Here is a 12,669-nt window from a genome sequence, read left to right as displayed (position 1 = left end):
CGCGGCTCTTTGGCGTCGGCGTTCCACACCGCCCGCCTCCATGCTCGAGGGCACGGCCTCGTCCCCGCCCCCGCCAATCGGAGCCCTCCGCGATCCTAAGCCGGACCAATCAGCAGTTCCCAGGGGGCGGGGGTTGTCGCTATGGTAGCAAGGAGGCGGGCGCGCGCGGCCGGCGGCGGGACCGAGCAAAGCCGTGGGCCCGGGGCTAGGGAGACCAGTCTGTGCACTGTGGGCAGTCAGCGGGCGGAGCCTCGCGCGCCGAGCCCGGGCAAGGTAAGGCCGGCGGCCTCCAGGTGGGTGCGGCTCGGCGTGGCGAGAGGCTGGAGCAGGTCCCGAGATAAGGCTGAGTTCTTCCCCTGGCTTGCCAGGGCAGTGAGGATGGCTGGGGCCGCACAGTGGGCGGGCGCGGGTGGAGAGAGGGTTCCCGGCTCCAGCCTGAGGCACGGGGTTCCCCTGCTGGGCTCTACTTGCTGCAGGGCACCCAAGCTTTCTTCCGGGCGGACGAGGAGGGGGTGGCACTTGGACGGGAGCAGGCAGGGGGTAAGTGCAGGACCGAAACCAGGGCGAGGTCCAGCCCGGTCTTGGCAGGTCTGTGGGCGAGGGAGGTGTCCACCGGTGAGGAGGGCATACCCACCAATTCCCGGCTGATGATGCCCCGCGCCGCGTAGCAAAGCTAGGCCCGGGAATCCTGCCCTTCTGCCAGTTCTGTTAAGCCAGCAGCCTCTTGATACTAAGGAGAAAGTTGGTGCCCGTCGTGGTTTTCTTTTTCATTAAGTGACTGATTAGCTGCGAGGTGAGCCCTTTTGGTTTTAGCGGATGAGAAAGAGAGTACTTCCTCATTGCACCTGCTAAGTGGTAACTCAGGGTGAGCAAATGTGTTTATTGTGGTCGGTGTTGGCAGCTGTCTTAAATGGTAATTATTGTACAATATCAGAGAGAAAAGAGAGGATATGAGGGAATGAGAATGAACATGAAAACGTGAACCATTATTCTGAGTTTTGGGAAACGTAGCTCTTGAAATTCTGTGTCCACTAAACTCAATTAAGTAATGTACGTTTTACACAGTTAAGTGGTGCGACCCAAGCCTTTTACCAAAGCTCCCTTTAAGCACTAAAAGATAGTCAATTTTGTTTGAAGGCGATGTGGACTCTCCCTACAGGGGAGTTTTTAAGAATTGATTACTTTAAGGAATGTTCTCGTTTTACAGAACTTGAACAGATTAGATTCATCAAATGTTGAACAAATAAATGTTTCAACAAATGTTCCTCAGTTAATAAGGTCAGAAATTAAAATAAAATCACAGAAATTTGTAAGTAGAAATGAAACCTCAATATTTCTTTCATTATTAGGGTGAAGATGGAAATTTTCTATTTCTCATCTTGGTCTTCAGACTCTTCATGATGTGGTCTAACTTTCTAGTCTTGAGTCAAAAAGTCATCTCTGTTTCCTTGTGGTTACCCATGCTGTTCTCTGTCTGCTAATTTTACCCACTTTTTAAGGGTTGAATCTGTGTTGTGTTTACTTTTCTTTGTGCTCCCAAAATTCTTAACTGGTACTATTCATATCACACGTTTTGTATATTGCATTTCAGCATACTTTTTGCCAGGTAGGTTCATGGTCTGTAAAATACCGGTTGAAATGAAATGCACAATTAAGATAATTAGGGTACTGTTCAAAATACAAACTATTAATTATGGGCACTAATAAAGACTATCAATAGCACAGCCAGTTTCATTATATTTTTGTTTCAGGATATATTGTGAATCTCTGTAGATATGCCAAACTAATTTTGCATTATTTAGAATAAAATTAAAGTTTTCCACTAAGTAATCTTTTGATGGCTGGAGAATAGAAAATCCTTTTTTTTTTTTTTTTTTTGAAACAGAGTCTTACTATGTCACCCTCAGCAGAGAGCTTTGGTGTCACAGCTCACAGCAACCTCAAACTCTTGGGCTTAAGCGATTCTCTTGCCTCAGCCTCCCAAGTAGCTGGGACTACAGGCACCTGCCACAATGCCTGGCTATTTTTTGGTTGTAGTTGTCATTGTTGTTTGGCAGGCTCGGGTTGGGTTCAAACCTGCCACTCCAGTGTATGTGGCTGGCACCCTAGCTGCTGAGCTACAGGTGCCGAGCCATAGTAGTCATTTCTTGTCCTTGGGAGATTCATTCCAAGACACCCAAGTGGGTGCCTGAAAGTGCAGAGAGTGTAGGACCCTGTTTATACCTTGTTTTTTGCTATGTATATGTACATACTTATGATAAAGCTTGATTTATAAATTAGGCACAGGAAGGGATTAACAACAACAATAATAAAATTGAATAATTTTAACAATATTCTATAATAAAAATTATGTGAATGTGATCGCATAAATGTCAAAATGTCAAACTGTACTCCACCATGGGTAACTGAAACCACAGAAAATAAAATTGCAGATAAGGGAGGACTACTATACTTAAGAGATTATTTCTGATCTCAGAATTCTCTGATTCTAAAATTATATATCAACCTAATGGAAATAGAAATAGCGGTTGTATGGTTTTATTTTTGGCAGCACTTTTTTTTTTTTTTTGAGACAGAGCCTCAAGCTGTCGCCCTGGGTAGAGTGCTGAGTGTGACATCACAGCTCACAACAACTACCAGTTCCTGGGCTCAATCGATTCTCCTGCCTCCACCTCCCAAGTAGCTGGGACTACAGGCGCCTGCCACAATGCCCTGCTATATTTTTGGTTGCAGCTGTCATTGTTGTTTTGGCGGGCTGGGCTGGATTCGAACCTGCCAGCTCAGGTGTATGTGGCTGGCACCTTAGCTGCGTGAGCCACAGGTGCCGAGTGTGCCCGCACTTTTTGACATTGTATTATTGTTATCTGAAGTACAGTATATGTAAATAGCAAAGACGTTGTCATTTTAATAAATATTTATTGAATGATACAGATACGTAACAGTGTCTGGGTTTTTGTTCTTTGTCTTTTATTTTTGCAGTTTTTGACTGGAGTCGGGTTTTGAACCCGCCACCTCTGGTATATGGGGCCAGTGCCCTACTCCTTTGAGCTACAGGTGCCGCCCCAGTCTTTTTTTATTTTTGAGTCAAAGTCTCACTCTGTTGCCCAGGCTAGCATGCAATGGCTTCAGCCTAGCTCACAGGAACCTCAAACTCCTGGGTTCAAGTGATCCTCCTGCCTTGGCCTCATGAATAGGTGGGACTACAGGCACCTATCATATGCTTGGCTAATTTTTTCTATTTTTAGTAGAGAAGGGGGTCTCAACTCTTCCTCAGGCTTGCTTTCAAACTCCTGAGCTCAAGCGATCCTCCCACCTTAGCCCTCCCAAGTGCTGGTATAATAGGCCTGAGCCACCTTGCTTGGTCCCCTGTAAGAATTATGACACTGACGGTAAGCAACAACCCAAGTCTCCTGCCTCAGGATACTGGCTTGGAGAAAGAAACTGGAGTCTCTTGCTACAGCTCTGTATTAATGGTTAGGAGGAAGAGACAGTGTTTTTTCATGTTGACTGTGTCACACTGACTGTACTGTATTCCTTTTATTGGTCTATAGCTGCATGAGTGGAGAGCTCAAATGTGGCCTCAAGGTCATTTTTGACTTTTAAAAGTTGTATGTTAAATTAATCTTACTTTTTAAGTTCTGTAACTTTGAGTATTTTATTACACAGCAAGTTTTTCATATTTCGTATTTCAAATCATACACAAGTTTCAGATTTCTCTATTTCATGACAAGAAAAGGCATTAGTATTTATCGAGCATTTGCTATTGTCATGCAGTGTGCTAATTATTTTGTATTTATTCTTATTTTCATGCCATCAAGCAACCTGTGAAGAAGTTATTAGTTCAGTTTTATAGGTAGGAAAATCAGGACTGATAGAGTGCCATTGCATTATAGCTCACAGCAACCTCTAACTCTTGGGCTCAAGCTATTCTCTTGCCTTAGCCTCCCAAGTAGCTGGGAATACAGACATCCACCAAAATGCTTAGCTGTTTTTAGAGATGGGGTCTCAGTCTAGCTCAGAGCTGGTCTCGAACAGGTGAGCTCAGGAGATCCTCCTGCTTCGGCCTCCCAGAGTGCTGAGATTACAGTTGTGAGCCACCTCGCCCAGCCAAGACCTGGTCTCTATTTAAAGTAAAAAAAAAAAAAAACTAGCTATGTGTTGTGGTAGGCACCTGAAGTGCCAGTTACTTGGGTGGCTGAGGCAAGAGGATCACTTGAGCCCAAGAATTTGAGGTTGCAATGAGCTACAATGCCATGATCCTCAATGCAGGGCGACAGAGTGAGACTCTCCCCCCAACCCCCCATCCCCCCACCCCCACCAACAAAACAAACAGAAAAACAAGTTTGTTTTATATTTTAGAGGGAGAGAAAGAGAAAAGGAGAGAGAAACAGCATGGCATCTCAAAGAAAGAAGGTTAGTCTGCCAGCCCTTGAGGTCAAGGGACCAGCTGAATTTAAGGGGGACCAAAAAAGTAACTGCAGCCAAATTTACAAGGTGTTACGAAAACTGGCCCATCTGCTTTTCCTCTCCGGAAGGAGGACGACATATCCTACTGTTGGTACTGGACTCTCAGGAACTACTCGAGGCTTAAAGGAACAAATTCTAAAGACAAAGGAGCTAGGGAATGTAAAGAGAAGAATTTACATTTCCTTTTGGTCTGCTGAGCTCTTCTGTAGTTTGTGAAAAATCCACAGGGATGGGGGAGGAGCTGCTAGCAAGAGAAAGAAAGGAGGCAGAGAGATTTTAGTCCATATGGACAAACTCTTGAGTTAATAATTTTTCTATTATTTCACCGTAAAGACCGACCAGCCTTGTAATTTAACAGGAAAAATTACCTTCTATCTTTAAGTCTTCTTACTGAGAAAAATAAGCTTTCAGTCTGAATTCCTCTTACTAAAGAAGAGAGCAATGTGGTAAAACTTGAGCAAAATAAATCAGTATCTTTGTTTATTCTAGTCTTTGATTCTGTTTATTTCATGTATTCTCTCTGTCCTCCCCATAGGAATATGATATAATTTAGTCTCTGTCCACATCATAAAAATTTGATACTTTTTCTTTTCATAGTGTGTGACACTTATGCCATTTAACGCTATATATAATAAGGCTAAATTTATGTTTATATTTAATGTGTCTTTTACTTCTTTCTCCCCCCCGCCCATCCCCCCCACCCCCATTTAGAACCTGTTAGGAGTCAGTTTTTTATGAAGAACATTGGGCTAGGAGCCAAAACTCACCTCTTTGCTAATTTGATATTGTGCAAGTTCTCTTAACCTCTGTGGATCTCAGTTACTTCATCTGTAAAAAGGAGATAAACTTATTCACTGGTCTGAAGGTAAGTACTCAGTTAAAATTTGCATTTGGTTCTTAAAAGCCCACCACTACTATTACCACTAACAAAACACAAAAAAGGAAAAAGCAAAAAGAGACTTAATGGTGGCTAAACACAATATTTGTTTTCTTATATAAAATAATACTTGAAATAGACAGTCTAGGGTAGATACAGTGGTTTCATGAAATCAGAGACCTAAGCTGCTTTCTTTTCTTTGATCTGCTATTCCTAAGCTGTTGCCCTGGTCCTCACAGTCCAAAATAGCTGTCAGAACTCTAGCCATCACAGCCAAGTTCCACACAGCAAGGTACAGGCAAAGAAGGAGGCAGGCTTTTTCTTTAAGGAGGCTTCCTGGACCAAAGCTCAGTTTATAAGGAAGCATAGAAACGTAGCTGGATGTATGGCTGCCCTCAATAAAATTGGGCTTTTTTTTTTTTTGTAGAGACAGAGCCTCATTTTATGGCCCTCTGTAAAGTGCTGTAGCATCACAGCTCACAGCAACCTCCAACTCCTGGGCTTAAGGGATTCTCTTGCCTCAGCCTCCCGAGTAGCTGGGACTACAGGCACCCGCCACAACGCCCAGCTATTTTTTGGTTGCAGTTCATCTGGAGCCGGGTTTGAACCTGCCACCCTCGGTAAATGGGGCTGGCGCCTTACCGATTGAGCCACAGGCGCTGCCCTAAAATTGGGCTTTTGTTACAGAGGAGGAAGGGAAGATTTGGATGTCCGCAGGCAAGTAGAAGTCTCTGCCATAGTGTGGATTTTTTTCTCTTTCATCTGTGAAATCTGTAACCTATGGTAACCATTCATACAAGCTTCAGTAATCTGCTGTGACACAGCTTTGACTAGAGAAGGAAAAAACCTTCATTTAATAAATTGTGTTTCTGTTTTTTACTTTCATTCCTTAATTCATTATAGAAGGCTTTCTGTCTTGTCTGGGGATTTGTTTGGTTATTTTTTAAAATTACCTATAAATGCTTTATAGATGTTTGCTGTGCAATTTATGGTTGTGTTAAAAAGCACTAACATTTATTGAGCTACTTACTGTAAGCAAGGCATTAAAATGACAGATAAGTTATCCCATGGGTATCACATAGCTAATCATCAGGAAGTAAATTTATGTTGAAAGTACATAATATCCATCTCAAGGTACATTTAAGTTTAGTATGGTCACACGAGGCTTACTTTTGCTTTCCCTGCTAGTTAAAATGTAGATGGTATTTTTTTTGACCACTTCACTTTTACTTGTCTTGAGATTTTCTCTTACTATTAGCTCTTGCTTAAATCTTATTTCCTTCCAGACTTTTCTTTATAAATATTGTGTAAATATACCCTATACTTGTCATGTATAATGGTTCAATTGTTACTATTTCTATTACAAAAGTGAATTGAAATATGAGGTCTGACAGTTCACAAACTCATCCTAGAAAAAATGCTACATACCTCATTACTGAATATCACTACAGTCATCTTCAAAGTACTCCCCTTGGAAGCGATGCCCTGACACCAGTGCCTAGGAACTCTTTTTCTGGGCCATCAAAGCTGGTGTTGTATTGTCCTTGATGACCCTGATGTTATCAAAGTGTCTTCTTTCAACATTTCCTTTATTTTGGGTAAAGAAAAGTCATTGGGGGCCTGATCAGGTGAGTAGGGAGGGTATTGCAATTCAGTTATTTACTGACTAAAACTTCCTCGCAGACCGTGCTGTGTGAGCTGGTGCATTGTCATCATGCAAGAGCCATGAGTTGCTAGCCAAGATTTTCAGTTAAGATTTTTCTCTTTCTCTATTGATGTTTACTTGGTCTGCGATGCCTCTCACAGTCTGTTAACAATTTTGACATACAAGTGAGCAAATTTTTGCAATGTTTCTGTCAGTTCTCATTCCTGGCCACCCTGACCTCTCTTCATCAGTAATGCTTTCTCACCCCTCAGAAAAACGATTACTCCATTTGTACACTGCTATTTTCTTCATGGCATTACCCTCATAAACTTGGACTGACATGTACCCAATTTCACTTCCACTCTTGCCATGTTTAACAAGAAAATTACAAATGTTTCTTCATAGCTCTAATTCAAGCTCCCAAATTCTCACAAGGGTGCACAAAACATGCAAAGCAATAATGAACGCCACTCGGCAAGACACTGCCACACATTGATGTGAACACAACTGTGAGACACTGATACACCAAGGTTATGAAACCTGACCAAGTTGCTCCTGTAGTGCTGCCAGTGTAAGAGCATGGTGGCACGTTCATGAACTGGACTGTCAGATCTTGTAAACAGCTTTGTTATCAGGTTTCAGTGCTTGTCCCTGTAGCACAGCAGAATGACATACAACTTGAGGAAAAGAAAGAGAAGTTTATTAATTTGCTGGTAAAAGATGGTGGCAGACTTGAATCTTAGGAAAAAAACATCATCCTAACTATCAGCAGATATACCGAGCTTTTAAAGGGGGTGTTCAAGCTGCAGCCTATTGCTGTTTAACTGTAGCTGATGGTCATGACTGACCTCATCTCCATCTCTTGAGTAGAGGATCTGGTGACCTCTGTCCGGAATATTCCCTTGAGCCATCTCCTGTGGTCCAAGGAACACTCCCCTGCTGCACTGATGACTGGCCCCTCTGATAATTGGCCTTGAACAGGGATGGAGGTTTTAATTCTCAAAAGAGTGAGGGGGTTTTAAAAAGACAGCACATAAAACATTTTCACTCTTTTTTAACCTTTTTGCCTCTTTTACAGCTTTAGTAAAAGGAAACTGAAATTCAGGGAATGGAAATTGGAGTGAGAAAGAATCTGAAGATTCAGTCAGTCTTTTAGTCTGTATCTTAAGGAGCAAGTTACAATTTTATTTCTACAAAGTGTGTATGTGTCTTTGCAAGTTTAAAAATTTTTTTCTTATATCCTTTTGCTGCTTATCTAATAGCCTACCTTCCTCACTAGATTGGAGCCCTGTGAGGATAGGAAGTCTATATGTATCTCACTTACCTTTGTCCTTCAACATAGTATCTGGTACATAGTAGGTACTTAAGACATAAATATTTGTTCAATAAATAAACAAATACAACTGATTAAAGAAAACATACTTAAGCCTTAAATTGAAAAGGAAGGGCGTTGTGGCGGGCGCCTGTAGTCCCAGCTGCTTGGGAGGCTGAGGCAGGAGAATCGTGGAATCCCAAGAGCTGGAGGTTGCTGTGAGTCCTGTGACATCATGGCACTCTACCAAAGGCGGTAAAGTGAGACTGTCTCTACAAAAAAGAAAAGAAAAAGAAAAGGAAGTGGAACAAGTGGGTTGAGAGAGGGAGAAAAAGATACATGAGGATAGAAACTATTTACAAAGCAAGAGAGAGACAGTGTTTCAGCTTTCTGTACTCTTCTCATCCTTCTTATCTATGACTGTTATTTTTAACTGTTTACAGGTTATCTTGCCCCACAATCAAAGCAGGAGCCCATCACCTGTGCATAATTTGTATAAATAGTGACACGGTCCCACAGCTAAGAAATCTGCCTCTTATCTATGATTGTTATTTCTAACTTTTTTCAGGTTGTCTTGCCCCACAATCAAAACAGGAGACTGTCATGTTTGCTTAATTTGTATAAACACTGACTGATGCCACAGCTAAGAAATCTGCCTCTATGTATGAATGGGAATTTTGATTTGGTGGAGCCAGGGGAAAGATAAGTTTCCTTTTAGGACATGGAAATCTAAGGAAATTGTTTTGTATCTACTGAATCGTAGGAGGAACTTAAGAACTGTGCTTTCTCAGTAATTTTTTGCTTGAGGATCCAGTGCCTCTGGGGTGAATGCCTTCTGTGCTGTTTTGAGATGACTGTGTGACTTAGAATTTCATATAATCCTGCTTTAGAGAGGAAATTATCAGCCTCTCCTGGCAGTTTGGATCACTACTGTTTCATCATAGTTCACCCCAGTGTTTCCTCTGTAGTTCTGTATCTTTCTTATGAAAGAGGGTGATAAAGAAAAGGAGATGGCCATTCTCAGGACCTGGTGGAGGCAGGAAAGTGAGTTGGTCTCTCCCTTCTTCCCATTGCTGCTCCTTATTGCTCACCTACCCGTCCCTCTTGTGTGGGTATTTGTAGAGTTTGCAGTTGATGAAAATGTGTAGACCTCTGACACGTTCGACATTACCTTGTTATTTAAAGAGATTTTTGTGTCATTACTTTTCTACCTAATGTGCTAGAACACTTTCCATTTCTTTAGTTAAGATAACACTTGACATTTATTGAGGCCTTAGTAAGAAGTAAATGTTTAAGGGGATTGTCTTAGTTGTGTCTAGAATGAACACTAACAAATTAGAAACTAGGAGAGGAGAGAAAGTATATTAAAGACATTCTACATTAATCAAAAACAAAGCAAAAAAGGAGAGGAAATAAATATTAGAGGCAGGATTAATGGAAAGCCCTATAGAAGGTGGTAGATTTAAGATAAATCTATCTTAAATCAAGATAAATCTATCTTATCTCATTCAAGATGAATATCTTTAAGAGTCCTTTGATACATGTGTTAAGCCATACCATTAAGTGCCATATAGAAAAAGTGCTGCCAATTAAACTTTGGCACTGTGCTTTATTACAATTCTATTTTATGTTTAGATTAATTTAGACATGTTACAGATTTTTCTCACATGACTTTTGTGCACACATAAATTAAAAGTGAAAAAAGTTGATTAAGGTATTCCTAAGACCTCTTCACATTCATAGTGTGAATCTTTTAAAACACCTCCTTGAATTGTTGCCTTTATTTTCCCATACATTGTTCTCTCTGAGGAGAGGGAGAGAACAAACAGCTCCTTTGCCTGGGGTTTTCTTCCAAGCCTCAACACTCATTTTGCAAGCTTCGAAGCTGATGCTTTTTTCCTATCAGAGGATGAAATGGAAAATTTTCAGATTTATGTTATTTCCTCAAACTCTCCTTGTTGACTGGAAAGCTCTGGGCTGGCAGTTGTCCAGACATGGCATCAAGAATAACACCAAGTCATCTTACTTTGCAGGCAACCTTTTCTTCACCTGTTCAGACATACTGTTCTTGGAATGCATCAAGAACTAAACACACACACTTGGCAGATTATGCAGGGCTCCTCAACATTCAACCAGATTGTCCCTTGCCAACTCTGGCTGCCTTTTTAAATGTATACACTAAATGATCTTTGGAAGATCATTTTGTAGTTTAAAATTTAATAAAGCAGCAACTTTTTGGCCATAGGCATTTATGATAGTGTTACTATAATATGTTGTTTTCTGGCCCATTCTCTTATATTAGTCTCCTTACACTGTTGACATTGACATTAACATACTATTTTGAGGCATGTAAAAGAACATCAGGATTTTGTCAGCATTTCCTATTGACTAAACTCAGCTTTATTTTTTTCTTTAAATTACATATGGCTGGAATTTATGCAGCTTCTGTTCAGTATTAGCAGGAAGTTTCTTTTTTTTTAATGGTTATTTGTATTGTATGTAGTGGGAAGTTTCTGACAAATTGACTTTCGCTTTAATGATGCCCAAGTCCATCAGTTTAGCCTCACATTCTTTGAAATTTTTTATTTATTGGAGGCATTGTCAGTTTCTATTGCTTTCATCTGCCTTGTTTGGCTGCTAATAGGTAATCCTCAAGGGTTTCTGTAACAGAATGTAACAGCTTTGTGTACTTGCTGGTTATTTTCCTGCCTAAAGTCAGGTAAAGCACTTCGTTGTTCCTTCATACGAAATAATAGGCTGGGCATGGTGGCCTGTCATCCCAGCACAGAATTTCAGAAGGCCGACATAGGAGGATAGCTTGAGGCTGGGAGTTTGAGACAGCCTAGGCAACATATAAAGACCATCTCTACAAAAAATAAGAAAAATCAGCTGGGGGTGGTGGTAGTGCCTGTAGTCACACCTCCTTGGGAGGGTGGCTCAGGAGGATCCCTTGAGCCCAGGGTTCAAGGCTGCAGTGAGCTATGATCATACCTCTAGACTGCACTCTTAGCCTGGATGACAGAGCGAGACTGTGTCTTTAAAAAAAAACAAAAGTAAAGTTACTGTTATTCCTCTAACATCAAATATTTTCTTCACTAGTATCCCCTGTTTTGTTTCTGTGCTTACAAAAGAACTTTTCGTTTTAATGCCAAGTCATAGCTTAATATCTTTTTGACAATATTTAAAGTGGCAAGTACCAGTAATGCGAAACTCAATCTGAAGTTATGATAGTAAGCATAACTATAATAAAATTATGCACGTACAAGTAGTAAAGACTATATCGCTGTTGCCATGCAGCCAATCACAATTTTTTTTTTTTTTTTGAGACAGATCTCACTGTGTTGCCCAGGGTAAAGTGCCATGGTGTCAGCATAGCTGACGGTAAACTCAAACTCCTGCCTCAGCCTCCTGAGTAGCTAGGATTTCAGGAACCTGCCACGATGTCAACTAATTTTTTTATTTTTAGTAGAGACCGGGTCTCGCTCTTGCTTAGGCTGGTCTTGAACCCATGAGCTCAGGTGATCCTCCTGTCTTGTTCTCCCAGAGTGCTAGGATTATAGGTGTGAGCCATGGCACCTGGCCTAGCCATTCACAATTTTAATTTTTGAGATGTTAAACTGAAGAATTGTGCAATCTTAGAATTAATTAAGTACAGTATCAATTTAATTAGATGTATAATAAACAGGGTAAACAATCCATATAGAAAATAGAGATTGTTAGCATGGATAAAAAAGCAATGTGCGTGTGTATGTGTATATATATTTACACTAATCAAAAAAAACCTGGTTTAGTATTAGATAAATGAGATTTTAGGCCAAGTTGAGATATAAAAGTTACTCAAATGTGATAAATGGTTAAATTTACCAGAAAACTAGAAAATCTTATATACATCTAATATTTAAATAAAAATTGACAGAATTATAAGGAAAAACAGTTAAATTCAAAATCAAGCTGTAAAAATTTTCCATGCTTTTCTAGTAATTGTAGAAAAAGCAGAAAAAGTTATTAAAATATAGAAAAGTGCATAATTATGAAAAATTTTAAAGCAAGGCTGGTAAAGTGATGGCTTATAAATTGTATTCTTTTTTAAGTTTTCACATACTTTATGTTTGGATTTTTTTGTACTGTTTGTACTCTTTTTTTAAAAAAAGCTATGATTCGCATGTCATAAAATTCTTTTAAAATGTTGGTTTTTGGTGTATTTATAAGGATCTATGACTCTTCACTGTCTAATTTTTTTTTTTTAATTTTGAGACAGAGCCATAAGCTGTTTCCCTGGGTAGACTGCTGTGGTGTCACAGCTCACAGCAACCTCCAACTCCTGGGCTTAAGCGACTCTCTTGCCTCAGCCTCCCAAGTAGCTGGGAC

General features: G+C 40.5%; 1 protein-coding gene across 2 annotated transcripts in view; it reads left to right on the top strand.

Moving 5' to 3' along the window:
- Positions 1–148: 148 nt before the first annotated feature.
- The window catches only part of NUCB2 (nucleobindin 2), a 49,219-nt gene continuing 36,698 nt past the window's right edge, over positions 149–12,669 (top strand). Inside the window, exons 1-3 of one of the 2 annotated variants that reach the window (XM_053561890.1) lie at positions 186–273; positions 4,360–4,558; positions 5,179–5,332. The gene's annotated coding sequence lies outside the window, so the exon portion shown is untranslated. Of the gene's footprint in view, positions 274–4,359; positions 4,559–5,178; positions 5,333–12,669 lie in introns of both variants that reach the window. The other variant, XM_053561889.1, reaches the window with a different exon arrangement.

Source organism: Nycticebus coucang, chromosome 14 (assembly GCF_027406575.1).
Source record: "Nycticebus coucang isolate mNycCou1 chromosome 14, mNycCou1.pri, whole genome shotgun sequence".
Classification (NCBI taxonomy): Eukaryota; Metazoa; Chordata; class Mammalia; order Primates; family Lorisidae; genus Nycticebus; species Nycticebus coucang.
The sequence above is the reverse complement of the archived record's forward strand: the minus strand, read 5'-3'. Positions and strand labels throughout refer to the sequence as shown.